This window comes from Eubalaena glacialis, chromosome 5 (assembly GCF_028564815.1).
Source record: "Eubalaena glacialis isolate mEubGla1 chromosome 5, mEubGla1.1.hap2.+ XY, whole genome shotgun sequence".
Lineage (NCBI taxonomy): Eukaryota > Metazoa > Chordata > Mammalia > Artiodactyla > Balaenidae > Eubalaena > Eubalaena glacialis.
The window spans coordinates 9,192,632-9,211,903 of NC_083720.1; the positions used below are offsets into that span (position 1 = coordinate 9,192,632).

The following is a 19,272-nucleotide window of genomic DNA, read 5'->3' on the forward strand; positions in this document are numbered from 1 at the left end:
TTAGATCTGCATTTCCTTGACAATCAATGGTGTTGATCACTTTTTCATGTACCTGTTGACCACCTATATGTTTTCTCTGGAAAAATGTCTATTCAGATCCTCTGCCCATTTTTTAATCAAATTGTTTGTCTGTTTGTTTGCTATTGAGTTGTGTAAGTTATTTATATATTTTTGATATTAACCCCTTATCAGATATGTGATTTGCAAATATTTTCCCCCATTCCATAGGTTTCCTTTTCATTTTGTTAATGGTTTCCCTTGCTGTGTAGGAGCTTTTTAGTTTAATGTAGCCCCACTTGTTTATTTTTGCTATTATTGCTTTTGCTTTTTGTGTCAAATTCAAAAAATAATTCCTAAGATCCATGTCAAGAGTTTGCCACCTATGTTTTCTTCTAGGAGTTTAATGGTTTTAGGTCTTATTCAAGTCTTTAATCCATTTAAAGTTAAACATTTGTAGCTTTTGATGACTCAGAAAGTTTGCAAATCCAGCATTAAGATGGTTGACCACTTAAGCCACCGAACAGACCTGTAATTACTTTGCTTTTATCTACTAGAACATTTCAATTAAAGATTTCAAAATTTCTTGATTCAAATGAAGTCCACATTATACAGTTCATGTTACATACAGTAGTGTGTCTCATTTCTAATCTCTTCTTTCCTCTCCTCCACACTGCCATCCCATTTTCTTCTAAATATTTTCTCTGGCATTTTTTACAATATTTACTGTATACATATTTCCCATAAATATACCATTTGAGCTTTCTTAATGAAATAGGGCTTTATATTTCCTTTTTTATATTTAATATTGTGTAAATATTCTATGTTTGGAATAATTAAAAACTCCTCTATAAATATGTAATTGTGAAAGTGTAAAAATTCTGAAATAAAATTTTATTAAGTGATTTTCCTCTAAAACCAATAACCTGTTACTCTGAAAAAGACAATCTTTTCCTCACTGACAGATTTAAATTTGTTGCTCAAGGGCAACACACCAAGAACGATGGTCGTTTCATCACAGACATATTATGGTTTGTCTCCCTTTAAACTAGATGCCCAAACCAATAAGGTCCTTTCCTGGGTAGTGTTGCCATATTGTCAAACAGGTTCTGACTTGGTAAAAAACTAAAGTGAAAAAAATTTATTTTTGACTTGTTATGTAGCTCAAGATCAGAAGACATTCAGCAGCTTTCCGATGCTGACATTAGAGCGAGCATTCCCTTGATTCAGCACATCATTTTCAAGAGTCTGTACACCTTTAAGACATTTTGGCTTGAAGAAAATAAGTAATATATTTTTTCCCCTGTTGCATAATATTTATTTCAACAATAAAGAAGAGTTTCCTTCAAACATTAGGAACAATCTGTATTTCATTTTAGCGCTTGTGTCTTATACTTACATTTCTTTTTGAGTTATTATTTGTGTGATTTTTCCTTTTAGTGTGTTTGGTTGTTATCACTTTCTCATATGTCTCATATGTTAACGAGGCTGAAACTAGTTACTCAGTTATTTTCTGCTTTTCAGAACAGTAATTTGAATAATTAAATAATTAAATTAAATAATTTAAATAATTAAATAATCAAAGTGGTGGTAGACTATCATATATGTACCTATATCTGTACATGGAATGCCTATCTATATCTGTATCAGCATATGGATATCTACACACGCATCTATATATGAGATCTTGCACGCTCTCTCTCTCTCTATATATACATTTATATAAATTATTTTACATACATCACTGACAAAGAAATTATTACTTTTATAGCATTCAAGTCACATTTGGGGCATTTTTTAAAAAATCGTTTGTTGACAGAGCGATTCAAATAGAAGAAATAGAAATAACTGAACGTAATATGATATGACTATATTGCCATTATGTTGATTGTTCCACAGCACATAATAATGCTTTATTTGTACTATGCTGTAATTGGCACTTATACATTCCTTTCTCTGAGAGCCCATTAGAAATGCAATTATGCCAAAACATGATGATATATTTCAGCACATGGAATTGAACCTCTGCCTTTGGCAATAGTCCCATGAGGTAAACACAGCTCTGTGAGCAAAATATTTATCAAAGAAAAAAGAAAAAGTAAAAGCTCATTTTACTATTGTACTGTATAGTATTTGCTTCTCAGCTTAGCCCAGTTTAAAAAAAAAAAAAGGGAACAGGCTGATACTTCTCCCTAGAAAGTAATCAGTCAGTGACTGATAAGATCATATTAGCAACAGGGGCAGGCTTATGATATTAACCATCTTGTGATCTTATCTGCTCCAGATAATTATTTTGCAATAGAAAGCAAGCAGTAAGCAATACCATCAGCCATTACTCATGGTAGGCAGAGGTTGTGTATTCTGCACTCCTTATGATAAGCCATTCTCCTTGTGTTGTTTTAGTGTCAAAGACAATCCCGATGGGTGTCAAAGATAAGCCATGCATTTTGAAACTCTTCATAATACTGTTTCATTTATCTAAGCCACAACCAAAATGATTTACAAACATGAAAAACAGATATTGGAAAAAAGATTTAGTGACTTTTAGTTTCTATAATCAGATGTTGATAAAAGTCAACATTATGTTTGTGAGAATATTCTAGAATTCTTATGTCTACCTTACAGTATCTTTACCATAATAATTCCTTAAACTTAAAATATGCCAAGAAACTTATACACTTACTTTATATATTTTAAGAAAAAGACAGAAGCTATTATCACTTTTAATATGAAGATACCAAGAGGTGGAAAGGCTATAGACTGCTGGAGGGAAACACAGCTAAACTAGAACCCAGGTTTAAACACCACATGAAGAATAAATTCCACCTAACCAAACTGTATGTATAAACAGCTTGCATTGGAAATACACAACTTGGACATTTTCATGTTATGTGGCAATAAGTAAGGAGGAAATTGGGGAACACAGCATTTGAGAAAAAGAGTCAAAGAATGTTAGACTGTGTGAGAACTCTACAAAAGATTACTATGTTCTGTGAAAAGATTCTTAGCAGTGATATAAAAGATGATTTAATATGTTTTATGATAAATAGAGAAATTTTTTCCTCTTTTCCAAGAATAGAACCTGAAGTTTTGGCAGTAATGCTTTAAGATAGATGTAGAGAAGTCCTTTCTGACTATGGGTTGGATCTTCCTGTTGCAGACACTCAAGAGGAGGTGTGCAATGCTTCAAAGAATCTTTCATTTCTCTCTGGTTGGTATGGGTTACATTATTTAAAACACAGAATTACAAGTATAAAGAAATGGATTTCAAAAATTCCTTTTGGCCTGCTGGAAAACAGGTTGTAAAAACACCTTGTATTGATAGGAAAGGGAAATAAAAGTAAATTTAGACTTTAGGACTGGTCTTTTTATAGCTAATTTGTAATGAATTAATACACATGAAAAGAAAGTTGATATTGCAAAACAATGTAATTACTTTGGATTAAAACAATACATAATTTTAAGAGTAGTTTATAGACAATTCTGTTATACTATGTATAATTCTTCCTCGAGATTCCCCTCTTTTCTTTCTTAAATAGAAACAGACTATTTGCATTAATTTTAATGGTTCAACTGCTTGATTTCTCCCTGCATGAGACTGCATGCTTCAGTACCTCATACCTGCTGATATAATAATTCATATACTCTCAAGAGGTGTCAAGAAGGGATTTAAAGTAGAAGCAAAAAAAATATGAACTAAAATTAATGATGATCCCCCACCACTTGCTGATGAATGGTAGAACAAGGTCATTCATTTCAACACAGAGGGTCTGCCTTTTCTCTTAATCTTTTCTGGTGCCTCTGGCTCTGGGGGTGTGATTACAAGCTCCTTTGGCACTGCTGGGCAGCACTGAGTAGAACAATACTAAACCCATCCATTAAGAAGTAATAAGGCCATACTATGAAATAATAACTTATTGCATTGTAGTAAACAATGGTACCCAAATATATTGAATATGTTGAAATAATTCATGCAGTATTCAAAAATGTACAGTTTATAGAAAAATTTATACCGATTGATTAGGAACATGGCTACAAATATTAGAAAAGACGTACCAACTCACTCAAAGAACTAAAATTTTAGCATACTTTTAAATTTTCAAGGATTTAACAAAATACATTGCTCTTGTTTCTCCTCAATGAACATTTCCCCACCAAAATTATCCACCTAACAATGAACACAAATGTGTGAAGTGACTTTTTTCATAATTTTAGAACAAGAGGTTTCCTTGAATGTCATAGAACAGTTCTGCCTGCATGTCTTAGATGCTTTTTATTATTTATGGAAATATGTCATAAAACTGCCAATAACATCTCCTGAATTTGTTGTTCTATTCCATTTCCCCAGGGGAAAGCGCATAGGTAACAGGATCCATCCTCACATCGCCATTATTGCTGTTTTTGTAAGTGATCTCAACAATAACAAAAAAATGACTGTAGAATATTCACTGTTTAACTTACATCCACTGGCCATTTTGTGATATTTAAAAAATAAAAGACATGCACTAGTTGATACAATATTCCCTGTACTTATTTCCAGAGTATTTGAATTTTTGAAGTGGCTAGTTGTCAAATTTGTGAGCATTAAAATCACTTTAAAAATCAAAAAGCAAGAAGTCACTATTTAAACTATAGAGAAATACTTCAACTGACCAAGGATTGGGCACTGTATCACCGTGACAAATGGATGAGAGTGTCACTCCTCCCCCCAAGTGACATGTACACGTCAAGTAAGAATTCTAATGTCAGGATCAAAGAAAAGACCACTTCACTAGTGTCCCATTATGACGTGACACCCATATTGGGCTCAAACATGCCACAGACTACTATCAACCTATCAAATTGACTTTGAATTATTAAACAGATGTTGAGACTATGCAAATGAAAGGATAATCATCTGCCTTTGATTAGTTGACATAAACAGATAACATGAAATAGTGTATTTTAAAAATCTATACCTTTCTTTTCATTTTAAATCTCTAGAAACCCCCATTTTGACAGTTTTCTCATTCTCAATTATTTGGTAAGTTAAGTAGTTAGCAGATATTCCAAAATGTCACACTGGTGAAATCTTTGGGACTTTAAACAAAAATGTCTACTTGCCAGCTTTCTCATTAAGTGGACTCAATGTGGGATTAAGGATGTTATTTTTCATTTTTGATATAAGCACAATTCAACTGGCTACATGATTGCAATTCACATTATTCTTTCCTTTATCACATGTAAATGTATTCATTATACATTTTTGTGGAGTGAAAAAGAAAAAAAAGGATAGAATGACATATCATTGTCAGTATAATAAAATGGATCTTCTTAGCCAATTAATATTTTCTTTTGTCTCACATCTCAAATATAATTTTAGTTGGCATCTATGTCTGAGCATATATATATCTCACTACCGAATCGTGACAAGGATCCCTATTGAACTAACTCAGAAACTCATCGTAAGTCCTTATCAAGTCAATTTCTATGTGGTCACTTTTTATAGTTGTAATTTGTTGAAATCTCACGGGCCTTGCACATTTCCAAAGCTGGTAGATGACAATTAAACTTAGTTTCAAGCTCAAGTGTAGGAATTAGTCTTAAATCACTAAATCAGCCCTTACATTCACTATGGAATCTACTGTATGAGTTCCATAGGTTCAACACACTCATCGATCTACTGGAGGGAGGTTGTAGTAGCTTCAGGAACCTTCATTGCCCTGTCCAATGTCAGTACAGCCCTCTGATCATATCTGTTTGTGAAACAGAATTGTAACAATCCTGCTGTACACACTAAGAGACTTGGCAATTGTTAATACCTCTGTAAGGATTTCTTTATTTCTATTTTATCTGCCCTTTCTCTCCATAAATGCATCATTCAAAATACCAAAACTTTTCTAAAATATTTCTTAATATTTATTTTGATTTGATAATTACTTTCCACATTAAAATTAATTGATACAAAGTGTATTATTGTGATCAATTTCACTCCCTACTTCCCTACATTCATTCATTCAATCATTCAACAAAAAGTTTAAAAGTTATTTACTGCATAGTAGGTGAGGCATACTCATAGATAATTGGGAGGTATCAGTGACCAAAAGAAAAATAAATATATAATAGTTATTTAATTTTTATTCTTTTTCATGATTTATTCCCATTACAAATAAACTATATATGGAAATGCCTTCTTACATGTAACAGCCATTTGTATTTCATTTATTATAAAATATGTTTTGTCCATCTTTCTGTTGAGTTGTGGTCTTTGTTTTTTCATTTGGTACTACTGCTTTATTTAATCAGAATTTATTTATTTAATGCTACCTGTTGTACACATCGCAATTTTTTCCAGTCTGTTTTTGAAATTGATTTTCTTTCCAGTAATATTACTGCTATTCAGATAACTTTACTTTAGAGTAGCCATCGGTACCAATTTTTATGTGTGGGGTTTGGGGTTTTGTCTCTTGCTAAACACAACCATCCACACGCTGGTATTTTTTCTAATAATTTGGTGATTTCATTTTTATGTTTAAGTCTCTGATGCAACCAGAATTTTTGATGGTGTAAAAATTTGAAGTTAAGATAATTCTATATATTCACCAGGTTTTTAACCGTTTTTTCTAGCAATGTTACTTTGCAATTTTCTCCCAAATGCTTTGAAATTCTACCTATATTTAGTGCTATAATTCTGTTATGTATTTAGATAAATTTCTAACTATTCTTTTTTCCCCACTTTCCTGTCTGTCTACATATATGCATAGTAGAAAACAATTTTAATTATAGTAGCATTACAATGTAGCTTAATAATGCAGAAAAAAAGCCTCCACTGTCTCCCAATTTTTCTTTTACTGAAATTTGCTAGAAATTCTTGTACATTACATGATAAAATCAACTTTATTGGTTTATAATTTACACACAATAAAATGCACATCTTTTACATGCAGAGTTTGATGAATTTTGGCTAAGTGATACAGTCATGTAACCACCATAAAAAATCAAGTTAGATTATCCCCAGTGTTCCCTGGTGTCCCTTCCTAGTCACCTTAACAGGGCGTTGAACAACCAGTAATCTGTGTTGTCATTATAAATTTTATTTGACTCTTCCAAAGTGTCATATAAATAACATTATACAGAGTACCTTCCAGCACCTGCGGGCTGGAGGGAACGCTGCTCGCAGCTCTCTGTCAGCACGTCTTCGCCTGTCCTTACCCGCCTTATCCTGCACCCGGTCGCGGAGAGCAACCTTCCTCCGCGACCCCGCATCTGAGGCACGGCCGCAGGCTAGAGGCCGCCCGCGCGGTTCCTGTCTGGCCCTCTCCCCCAGCGCCCGCGGAGCCCGCCGTCCGGGGCCTCACTGGGACGATGCTGGAGTCCATTCGCGTGACGGAAAAGCTTCACTGGCCTGAGCAAGAACTGGCTAAGAAGTCTATTCTAAATGCAGAAGAGTCCTTGATCATTGACAGCAAAAGAAGCATGGCACATTTATCTCCTGGAATACTACAGGACATTTTCACAACTGGAACCAGTAGTTACAATGTCCTACTACAGAGCAAAGAGGAGAAAGCATCATTCACAAAAACAGTCTTCCTCCACCTACTCCAAAAGATGTAGAACACCCAGCAAATCGCATAGCTCTTCACGTAGCAGTGCCTGTGATGCGCAGTGGTACTTGGTACTGCCTAGAAAGGCAGCCTGCTGTTTTTGTCACTAGTTCAGTGTCAAGTCCTGTAAAGTTCACACATGGTATCTCTGTTACAGGAAACAGCATAGTACTGCCACCTACACCCAAAAATGAAAGAAAGGTCAAGCGACGCCATTTCTCTACTCTTCCAAAGCCAAAGCCGCAGCCTCAGCTGTCTAGAAGTTTTGAAAAAGGAGATGAATTTTCTGGAAGGAAATTTTGTATACTGACTGCTATAAAGCCCACCAACTTGGAGAAAGAAAAAGTGAGACTCTTAAGTCTGACTCCACCTACAATCCTCAGTTTGAACATGCTAATCCTTCTCTGCTAAGTGTGTTAGCCAAGCACAACAGAGCAACTGACCGGTTTCTTAAGCAGGTAAAATGCTACTTCAGTAGTGGTATTTCATTTTATGTAATGAAAACAATTATTTGCCATCTTATAGAAAGCCAAAAAGAGTTGTTTTAAAATATTCCAATTATTTATAGTTAACTCCCATCCAGAACATGTAAATATGTGACAAGAAATCTCCAGGTGAGTGTCACGGCTCATATGTAAACTACTTTGCACTAATCAAAATCTACAAAGAATCTATTATATAGACGTTGTGTCAGGAAGCAACTATATTAGGAAAAAGCTTCAGATTCTGGTTCCAAGCTTTCATTTGGGAGTTACAAACTTATGGCCCATTCGTCAGCCCACAGACAAGTGTTTGTGTTTTCTTTTTGATTTTGAATGCCTTAGATGGAGCATGCAGTATCTCTGGTTCTCCCTGTTATATTACATTCTCAGCTTGCTTAGGCCCCTAAAGGCATTTTGGGGACTAGGCTTGATACTTGCCAAAGAACTTTTTAATGCTTTACTGAAATTGTTAATAATCATCAAATACTTAAGTACTCATTTAAAGAAGAAAATAATGGAATTTTAAAAATTATCTTCAAGGTTAGCAAATCATGATGTGGATGATATAAGCAACACCTTCGAAATTGCTCAATTTAGATACTTAGCACATAGTTTTGTGTGTTAAGGTCTTAATAAACTTCAAAATCCACTTTATTTGAGGAGAAATTGGCTGATGTTTACCTTCAGGGCACAGAGTTGAGATCATAAAAGCAGACTACATTTGGTTAAATTAACTTGGTACAGGTTCTTATAATGCATTAGGTTCAACATGGCTTTGCCAGTGATTGAAAATCTGTCTGCAGGCTAGGTAAAGCTGCATGATTCCATTTGACTGTGGTGAATGCCATATTTCAGCATTTTGCTGCAGTGCAAGTTCTTTGGACTTGCAGCCAGCAAATTTTTTATTGTTATAAATTACATGGAATCTGACCAGTCTTTTAAAGCCATTATGTAAAGCTTATTTTAAGATTAAAATAATTTTAATCTTGCTATTTATTTTCCTTTGTTAGAAGAAACCTTTTCTACTGCTTCTGTTTTTTGAAGGTACACCCCCCCCCCTTTTCTTTAATTGGAGTGTAGTTGATTTACAATGATGTGTTCGTTTCAGGAGTACAGCAAGGTGAATCAGTTATACATATACACACTCTTTTTTAGATTCTTTTCCCATATAGGTCATCACAGAGTAATGAGTAGAGGTCCCTGTGCGGTAGGTCCTTATTAGTTATCTATTTTATATATGGTAGTGTGTATTACATTCTCTTTTTATTGAAATATGCTGAGATTGTGCTAGCACTAATAAAAATGTCAGCTATTTAAAAAAGTAATAATATTATACAGTTTTCCCTAATTTGTTTCTGACCACTCACACTCAGCATCATGTTATGGAGATTCATCCATCCATGTTGTTGTGTGTATCTATAGTTGTTTTTTTTTTTTTGCTAATTAGTATTCCATTGTACGAATATAACATAATTTATATAAGCTTTCACCTGTTGATAGAAAAATTCTGGGTTGTATTTACATGCATGTTTAACTTTCTAATAAACTATCAAGCAGTTCTCCAGAATTGTACAATTTTGCATTCCCACCACCAGTGGATGAGTTTTCCCATAGCTCCATATTGATGCTAACAACTGGTATTCTCAGTCTTTTTAATATCAGCCATTCTGATGGATATGTCATGGTACTTTATTATGGTTACAAATTGCATTTACCTGATGCCTAGTAATGTTGAAAAATTTGATGTAATTAGCCTTTTTTATATTTTTTACGTTAGATGTCATCTCAAATATTTTGCCTATTTTGATTCGGTAATAATAAACACTCTTCTCTTATTCCTGCTTTTAACAAGAATATTAATACTGGGTGACATCATGTGATACTTATTTTATAATGTTACAGTATTAGCTTACCAATCTATCTAATATTGTTAAGGAAAATGGCAGTTAACTTTTATTGTGTTAGTTCAATATCCAGGAGGCTTTATTTTTAATTAATCATATAGTTGTTTATAATCTTCAATTTTGTATTGTCAAGGGAGCTGTAATAGAGCAAAATAATAGTGGATCTGACAGGTTTATGTATCATATTCAGGTAGTGTGCCCAGGGTTAGTATGGGGTCTCTCAATTCATTAAGACCCATGTCTCTTTCATTTTGTTCTACTGTATTCAACTTGTAGATTGTTTTAAATGTTCCATAATGTTTGTTCTTGATCATGTCATCAGGTCTGTATCTATACTGTCATCTTTTTCAAATTATTATGTTTCTTCTATTTGTGATTATTTTCCTGGTATCCTCTTGTATTTTAATTCTTCTGATCCATGAACACAGCATATCTTTCCATTTATTGTGTGTCTTCTTCAGTTTCTTTCATCAATGTCATGTAATTTTCAGTGTAAAGATCTTCTACATCCTTGTTTAAATTTATTCCTAAATATTTTATTACTATTGATACAATTGTAAATGGAATTGTTTTTCTTTGTTTCTTTTTCAGATAGTTCATTGTTAATACATAGAAATACAACTGATTTTTGCATATGGATTTTGTATCCTGCAACTTTACTGAATTCATTAATTGGCTCTAACAATTTTTTGGTGGAGTCTTTAGCATTTTCTATATATAAGATCATATCATCTGCAGAGAAAATTTTACTTCTTCCGTTCCAATTTGGATGCCTTTTATTTCTTTTTCTTGCTTATTTGTTCTGCCTATGGCTTCTAGTACTATATTGAATAAAATTGGTGAGAGCGAGCCCCCTTGTCTTGTTCTTGATCTTAGCGGGAAATCTTTCAAACTTTCACCATTGAGTATTATGTCAACTGTGGATTTGTCATATATGGCATTAATTATGTTGAGGTAGGTTCCTTCTATAACCCATTTATCGAGAGTTTTTATCTTGAAGGGATGTTAAATGTTGTCAAAAGCTTCTTTCTGCAACTATTGAGATTTTCATTTTTCATTCTATCAATGTGGTTATCAAATTTATTGATTTGCATGTGTTGAACCATGCTTGCATCCAAGGGATGAACCCCACTTGATCATGGTGTGTGATCCTTTTAATGCACTGTTGAATTCAATTTGCTAGTATATTATTGGAAAGTTTTGCGTCTATATTCACCAGGGATATTGGGCTGTAGTTTTCTTTTCTTGTCGTGTCCTTATCTTGCTTTGGTATTTGAGTAATAACGCTGGCCTCATAAAATGAGTTTGGGAGTACTCCCTCCTCTTCAATTTTTTAGAAGAGTTTGAGAAGGATTAGCCTTAATTCGGCTTTAAATGTTTGATAGAATTCACCAGTGAAGCCATCTAGTCTTGAACTTTTCTGTGTTGGGATTGAATCAGTAAGGAAACTGATGCAATCTCCTCACTTGCTTCTGGTCCGTTCAGTTTTTCTATTTCTTCATTTCTTCATGATTCAGTTTTGGTAGGTTGTATGTTTCTAGAAATCTATCCACTTCTTCTAGGTTATTCAATTTGCTGGTGTATAATTTTCATGGTTGTCTCATGATGCTTTGTATTTTGGTGATGTCAGTTGTAATTTCTCCACTTTCATTTCTGATTTTATTTGAGTCTTCTTTTTTCTTAATCTAGCCAAAAGTTTATCTATTTTGTTTACCTTTTTTAAAAAAAAACAGCTTTTAGTTTCATTGATCTTTTCTATTGTTTTTCTGCTATTTATTTGTGCTCTAATCTTTGTTATTTCCTTCCTTTTGCTAATTTTGGGCTTGCTTTGTTCTTTTTTTTCTAGTTCCTTGAGTTGTAATGCTAAGTTGTTTATTTGTGATCTTTCTTTTTTCTTGTTAGGCATTTATCACTATAACTTACCTCTTAGAACTGCTTTTGCTGCATCCCGTAATTCTTGTATGTTGTGTTTCCAGTCTCATTTGTTTCAAGATGTTTTTTGATTTCCCTTTTGATTTCTTCTTTTACCCCTTGGTTGTTAAGGAGTGTGTTGCTTGATTTCCATATCTGGTCTGCAGGAACTAGTCTAGAGAATAGGTAGTGGGGGCCACCTTGGTGCTGTTCCAGCCAGGAAACTGGTTTGGCAGATGCCTGCCAGGAGGCCAGATTTACAGGGTCTGGTTTGGAGCCTTGGGCCACGGGAGCTGCCTGGGACCAGGGGAGCCAGCTTGTGCAGGGATGGGCCAGGAGGCATGAGTTACAGGAGTCTAATGGGAGCTTCCCAACTAAAGCTGTAGGAGCTGGCCTTGTGCTAGAGCTGGCCAACATTGGGGTCTGCAGTGAATTCAGCTGCTCATTTCACTCTTCTTTTCCCATGGTGTGTCTCTCAGTGCTGGGCTCCCTGAGTTTAAGCGTGGACTGAATGATGGGGATAATGTGGATCTATCTCTTTTATACTCTTCGATGCCTATTTCTGTGCTTTATCTGGGTGCTATAAATCCTCACCTGGAATCCTTAGCTCTTTGTGAAAGTATTTTTTTGCATGGATAGTTCAAATTGATGTTTTGGGGAGGGGGCAGTGCTAGAAATTCCTATACCACCATCTTGCTGATGTCACTGCGTACATTGTTTCTCAGTTGACTAAAACTATTTGTGCAGCAGTTTTTCTTAAAATGAGAAGATTCTCTAAAAGTTTCATCATGTTTGAAAATATTTTCCTTTTGTTATTATATTTAAACATGGTTTCACTCAGTTTAAAATTCTTTGGTCACTCTTTCTTTCCCCAAAGACCTTATAGTCATCGTTCATTTTCTTCTAGCTCTGAATTCCCAATTTTAATATCTGAATTCAGACTTTTTTTTTTTTTAAAGTTAGGAGATAACTTTTACTCCCTGTACTTTCAAAGGATTTATTCTTCATCTTACAAACATGGCACAGTTTTTATTGGTATCCAGCATTTCTTATTTGGAATAGTATATGATACATTGTGTTATATACATTTTTAATTGACGTATAGTTGATTTACAGCGTTGTGCTAGTTTCAGGTGTACAGCAAAGTGATTTAGTTTTATATATATATGTATGTTATATTCTGAAGTCTTCATATATTTTTGGAATATTTTGTCATATTTTTTAGTATTTCTGGAATCACCTTATTTGTCTCTCTTCCTCAAAGATACCAATTATGGATATATTGCGAATACAGATATATGGAGTATACCTGACTATCATGCACATCTAAGAAATGTCTCTGTAAACAACTTAACTTTTTGCTTATTCCCCTCTATTTTGCTCACTTACACTTGAGCTCATGTTTATTTTCATTAACTGTATTGAGCAAAATCATTCTCTTTTTTGAGGCCTTAAAAGAAATCTTTATTTCTGCAATACTTTTATAGTCTCTTCCTCTTCTTTTCTGAATTTTTCTAGCTTATATTCTATACTTTTAGAATTCTGAATTTTTTTCCTAAGAACTTTAAAATATATTATGTATTTTATTGACTTATATAATTTTTAAAAGAAATCTCTGTACATGAATTTAATGTAATGTATGAGAAAAATTTTGTGTGTATAGTCTTCTTTGTGCTGTCTTATTGGTCATCTATTATCCCTATAGAATTTTTTATACCTGATATGATAGGTCCACTTCTATTATTACTCATTTTAAATGGAAATAATTCTTCCTGAACCAACCAAGTATCTTTAGGGCTATGCTCCAACCTGTGAGAAAATTTTCCTGACTCACGGTAAATGCATGAACGATGGAGGGGTAGGAGTGCTATTTGTTTGTGTGTTTGTGTGTGTGTGTGTGTTTGTGACAGAGAAAGAGAGAGAGAGATCATTGAAATTATTAGATAAGCAGTTGCATGGATGGTTATATAGTTGAAAGCTTAGGAGAGAGATGTGGGGAAAGTCACTCCACCCAAAAAAGATCAAGTTGCCCCTGAAAATTCAAACTGTATATTCAGTATAGAAAAAATAATATAGTTAATTATTATAGTATGACAAAGTCCTAGTTTTTAAATTGAAGAGCTATATATCATGACAGAATAACTTCAGAATCAATCCATTAGTAGGATTTAAACTTTCTATTTGTTTAATTATGATTTATTTACCTAAATGTTTATGTTATTTGGAATATTTTTTAATAATCCAATTTAGCATTGATAGAATATAATTTAGATTTTAAATCTTCTTACATTTAAATTCTTAAATTAAGTTAAATTTTTAAAATTTATACTTAATATCCATCCATGTATAATCAAGATTTGTTTTTTATACAGTTATTTAGATATTTTGTTACAATTGATAAGGATATAATTTCATTATCTCCCATGACTGTCCTGATGTATGAGCCAAAAGATTCTTTCTGCCAAATCCATAATAGTTGTTATATTTTTATTAATGAATAGTTTGGTAAAGGAATACGTATAAATGCATAAGAAGTTAAAGCCTTTATTGTACGTTGGATTTATAAAACAAACACCTTGTATTATATAGCTTAAAAATACAAAGACAGAGCTCCGCTCCTCCCAGTGTCCGCCAGTCGCGCTTTCCAGCTCTGGCCACAGGCCCCTGTGTCACCGCCGCCTCCGCCGCCCCGCGCCGCTTGGAGCCCCGCGCCTGACCATGCCCAACATCGTGCTCTGCAGTGGCAGCTCGCACCAGGACCTGACCCAGCGCGTGGCTGACCGGCTGGGCCTGGAGCCGGGCAAGGTGGTCACTAAGAAGTTCAGCAACCAGGAGACCAGCGTCGAGATTGGCGAAAGTGTGAGGGGGAAGATGTGTACATCATCCAGAGTGGCTGCGGAGAAGTCAACGGCAACCTGATGGAACTCCTCATCATGATCAACGCCTGCAAGGTCGCGTCATCCTCCAGGGTGACCGCCGTGATCCCGTGCTTCCCGTACGCCCGCCAAGACAAAAAGGACAAGAGTCGTGCTCCGATTTCGGCGAAACTTGTGGCCAAGATGCTCTCGGTCGCTGGGGCGGATCACATCATCACCCTGGACCTGCATGCCTCTCCGATCCAGGGGTTCTATGATATCCCCGTGGATAACTTGTACCCGGAGCCCGCGGCCCTGCAGTGGATTCGGGAGAACATCACCGAGTGGAGAAACTGCATCACTGTTTCACCTGACGCTGGGGGCGCCAAAAGGGTCACGTCAATCGCAGACAGGTTGAATGTGGAATTTGCCTTGATTCATAAGGACAGGAAGAAGGCAAAGGAAGTGGACCGGATGGTGCTAGTGGGCGACGTGAAGGACCGCGTGGCCATCCTTGTGGATGACATGGCCGACACATGTGGCACCATCTGCCATGCTGTGGACAAGCTACTCTCGGCCGGAGCCACCAAAGTTTATGCTATCCTTACCCATGGGATCTTCTCTGGGCCAGCTATTTCCAGAATAAATAATGCCGCCTTTGAGGCTGTTGTTGTGATAAACACTGTCCCCCCAGAGGACAAAATGAAACACTGCTCCAAGATTCAGGTTACTGACATTTCGACGATCTTGGCCCAGGCGATTTGAAGGACCCACAGCGGTGAATCTGCGTCTTACCTGTTCAGCCACGTCCCACTGTAAATCCAGGATGTGAGGTGTGGAAGAAAGACTGCTCTGGCTTCTGACTTGCGTGCATTTGTCTGATTTTCTAGCTTTAGGACTAAGCAGTTATATTGATGCAAAAGCATCAGATCTTTGTATACTCCGAGGTCCAGTTTTCTCCCTCTTAAAACTCTCGACCATTTATTTTCAGTTTGGTGGGGAGGGCAGTGGCTATTTGATCTTTAAGTGAACACTCTTAAATGAGAAATGTTTTTGTTACCTTGATTTGTTCTGATACGTGACCTTTTTTTCCTTTGTTCTATCAGTGCTTTGAGGCCACAACTTTCAAGTTTATAATTCCATTGTGGAAGTTCATAGTTTATGTATTTCAGGGTTACCAAAGGTCACCTCAGATTAAAGCCTCTGTGTAAATATAAAATGATAATGCCTATGGACATTTGGGTGAAACCCTGTAGAGAATTAGCCTTTTACTTCTGAGTGAACCTTAGAGAATTTATAATACCCTGAATTTTGAGTATTTGTTTTAGTGATCAGGTTTCCAATAAACTATTTTGGTTATTATGCTTAATTTGGACCAAATTTTATGTTGCTGAAGATGGCCACTGACACGTTTATTTCTGGTAAACATTAGACATATCAGAGGCAATGTAGTTCAGTAGTTTTTTATTGCCACTTCTAAAAAACATAACTGTCACTTATCTGAAATACCTTGTTCTAAAATTCCAAAATTATGTTCAGCAATAGAGCTGATTGAGAAACTGTTTGGAGAAAGTCTGCAAGTTCACTGTCACATTCACGCTCTGTCCATCCCAGATGCACCTCATGTCCTGCCATCTTGTCTTTCTTAATGTCCTGTTTTTAGCTCTAGCTTTTACTTTGCCTTTTTTCCAAGAGTTTCATGTTGTGGATTTCCATCACAACAAAGACTTCTTTCCCTAAATCCCCTCATATTTACTAGTCTGATCTCTGTTTTGCTTTTGACATGATAAAAAGGTGAATTTTTTGTGGGTGCCTCCAAATACATATTTAAATATTATCTCCTTAGTGTTGATTTCATGGTCTTTTGCCTTTTGTAATCACAAGTAGCAAGCCTCCTAGGCAATGGATTATTTTAACTAAAGCTGTTAAATGAAAAATGTGGGTGAGAAAGGCCTACAAAAAAAGGACAAATAAATAAACATTAGTTGCTCCATGAAGTTAATGTTCAAATGGTGGCCCCAGGAGTGATGGTGGAGGGAAGATAGCTTTATCCACAGGTGGCTTTTGACGACTCCTGAGTGAGGTGCCCCCATCCCTGGTGGTAGGTGGCAAGCATCGACTCTGAATTTTCCTAAGTGCACGTTGGTGGATAACCAACTGAGTGCTTCCTCCCCCAAAGAAGAAAATGTCCCTGCACAGACAAAGCCCAGGAATAATAAATAACAATCTCCTCCTTCTGCTGAATCTCAAAACTTGAAGAGAAGAAAGTCTCTGATCTAAATTCTGTGGGTGGAAAAATGAAATCTATTTCAGTTGTTAACAAACCTGAATAGCAATCTTTAAGGTCTCAAACTTCACTACAGCAGAGGTTGAATCAAAGTTTAAAAGTATCATTTTAGTCACTGCAGAGACTAGCATTCTGCTGTACCTTAAGAGGGCTTTTGAGAAAAAAATCACAGTGTAGCCTGGTTAAGGTCAGCTATGCAATACGACGGACTCTATCTAGACAAGAGTTGATTTGAGATAGGTAAAGAGCCTGTTAAGATGTATGTAATTTTTATTTTTGACAAATGAGTGATATCCGTATTTCTTGAAATTTCTATGCATAGAGAAATGAAAATGTAGTTATGAACGCACACAGGTAGACAGCTTGGCATCCCCGTGTAGACATGTTGACAATGACTAAAACCAGTTGGTTTAAAGGTAGTCATTTCATCTAAGATTTAAGAGTCTAACACACAGAGCTAGTTTTAAAATAATGATCTTCAGATAAAGATATAAAAATCGATATTGTCATTCTCTGAATTAAGAACTGATTGTTTCTATGGTTATTTCTCTCCACTTTTGTATTTTAAAGTACTTCTGGTACATCTATCAACTAAATAGAGTAGACTTAGCCCTGCGCAGTGGCAAGGTAGACCTTAACTATTTGATGGTCCAGTTCAAAAAAGATGATGAAGACGGCCTTGAGAGCAGCTTAATCCCAGAACTTGTGAGTCCCTTGCTGCTTATGCGGAAACATTTTAGTGAAACCACCAAATATATTGGTCCTGTCTGACTCTGCTGCATGGCGGTTGATTTGGCGTACATCTAGCCATAAAAGGGAGTCAGAGAAATATGAATATACCAAAGTTGCTCAGTTTCCAACTTAAATTACATTAACCAACTTAAAGAGATTTGTATTATAACATTCCCTTGGTAGATATGATGTCAAATAGATTCAGGAACTACATCATTTGCAGTGCTTGTATTGGTTTAGAATATAGGATTCGAAGATCTTCCAACACTGTACTAAAAACATTTCAATAAAATCATGTTCCTTCTTTCAAAAAAAAAAATACAAAGACAGATATCTAAATAATTAGTCAAGTTTGAACTTGTCATGGACACAATAACATACCCACTGGTCACTGTTAGCTTACTACAACCTACTTCATGGTGACTTTTTTTTTTTTTTACTGAATTTTTTTTTAACTGAATTTTCATTTTTACTCTAATAAAAAAAAAAGCTATATAAAAAGATCCACTGACCCTTAAAAAAACATGATAATTGTCAAGTCTTGTAGGTTTTTCTTAGGAACACAGTTATTTTCTAGTTATAGATCTCAACATTTACTTTTTAAAATCTATAAAAATGGCATCAAATGATTTCCTGATAATTTCATTATAATAATAAACTTCAGAATTGATGCCTGGACTATAAATTTAATTTTTGCTCAAAGTTAGTCTGGTAAGTTTATTTTTTGTCTAGGAAGCTTACAGAGATTAATTTTATTGGTTCTCTCTCCCACACCCCCAGATACATAATGATGGAAACTACAATATTATTTTGAACACATGTACTTAAATAACCATTTAAAACTCAACATAGAACTAAATGGATACAAAGTATTTTCAGATTTGAGTGTGGACTTGTGTTATTTCTCTTCAAAGATCTAAATGCTTTCAGAAGTTTAAACTATCAGGTTTCCCTGCCCTAAAACTCAATGATAAAATTTCCAAAAAACTGAGCAGTCAGGAATCAATATTTTACTTTGGTCACTATAATTTCATAATGTATTAAACATTTGGATTCCATTTTACTAGAAAATGATCACAAATGTATTAACCAATATATTTTTGTGAATTTCAGCTCAAGAGTTATGTTTTAAAAATTCAAATATATGTGTTGTAGACAGGACAAAATGTAATGTACCATGTGCTATCTTCAACTTCTATTTTGGCACTCAGTAATCTTGACAGTATGGTAGAAAAGAAACAGAGATAACACTCTTGTTTAGAGTGTGACAATATTGATTACGGATTTTTTTCTTTAATCACTTTATTATCATGAAATTAATATTGAACATGACATATAGGAAGACCTTTGTCATCCCACCTCCTTAACATTGATTCAACAGTTAACACTATGAATAAGAGTTGGAATGATGGTCTGAATTTTATAAATGATGTTGACAAATATATTGGGCCTTAACAAAACATAACAAGTTCTATATTTCATATTTACATATGCCTTTTTAATTTTGAGCTCTGAGCATTT

General features: G+C 34.9%; 2 pseudogenes; both read left to right on the top strand.

The window, feature by feature from the left end:
• Positions 1-7,341: 7,341 nt before the first annotated feature.
• On the top strand, positions 7,342-8,128 carry LOC133091733 (putative tyrosine carboxypeptidase MATCAP2; annotated as a pseudogene).
• A 6,376-nt stretch (positions 8,129-14,504) lies between these two features.
• LOC133091906 (ribose-phosphate pyrophosphokinase 2-like) lies at positions 14,505-15,595 on the top strand (annotated as a pseudogene).
• Positions 15,596-19,272: the final 3,677 nt, after the last annotated feature.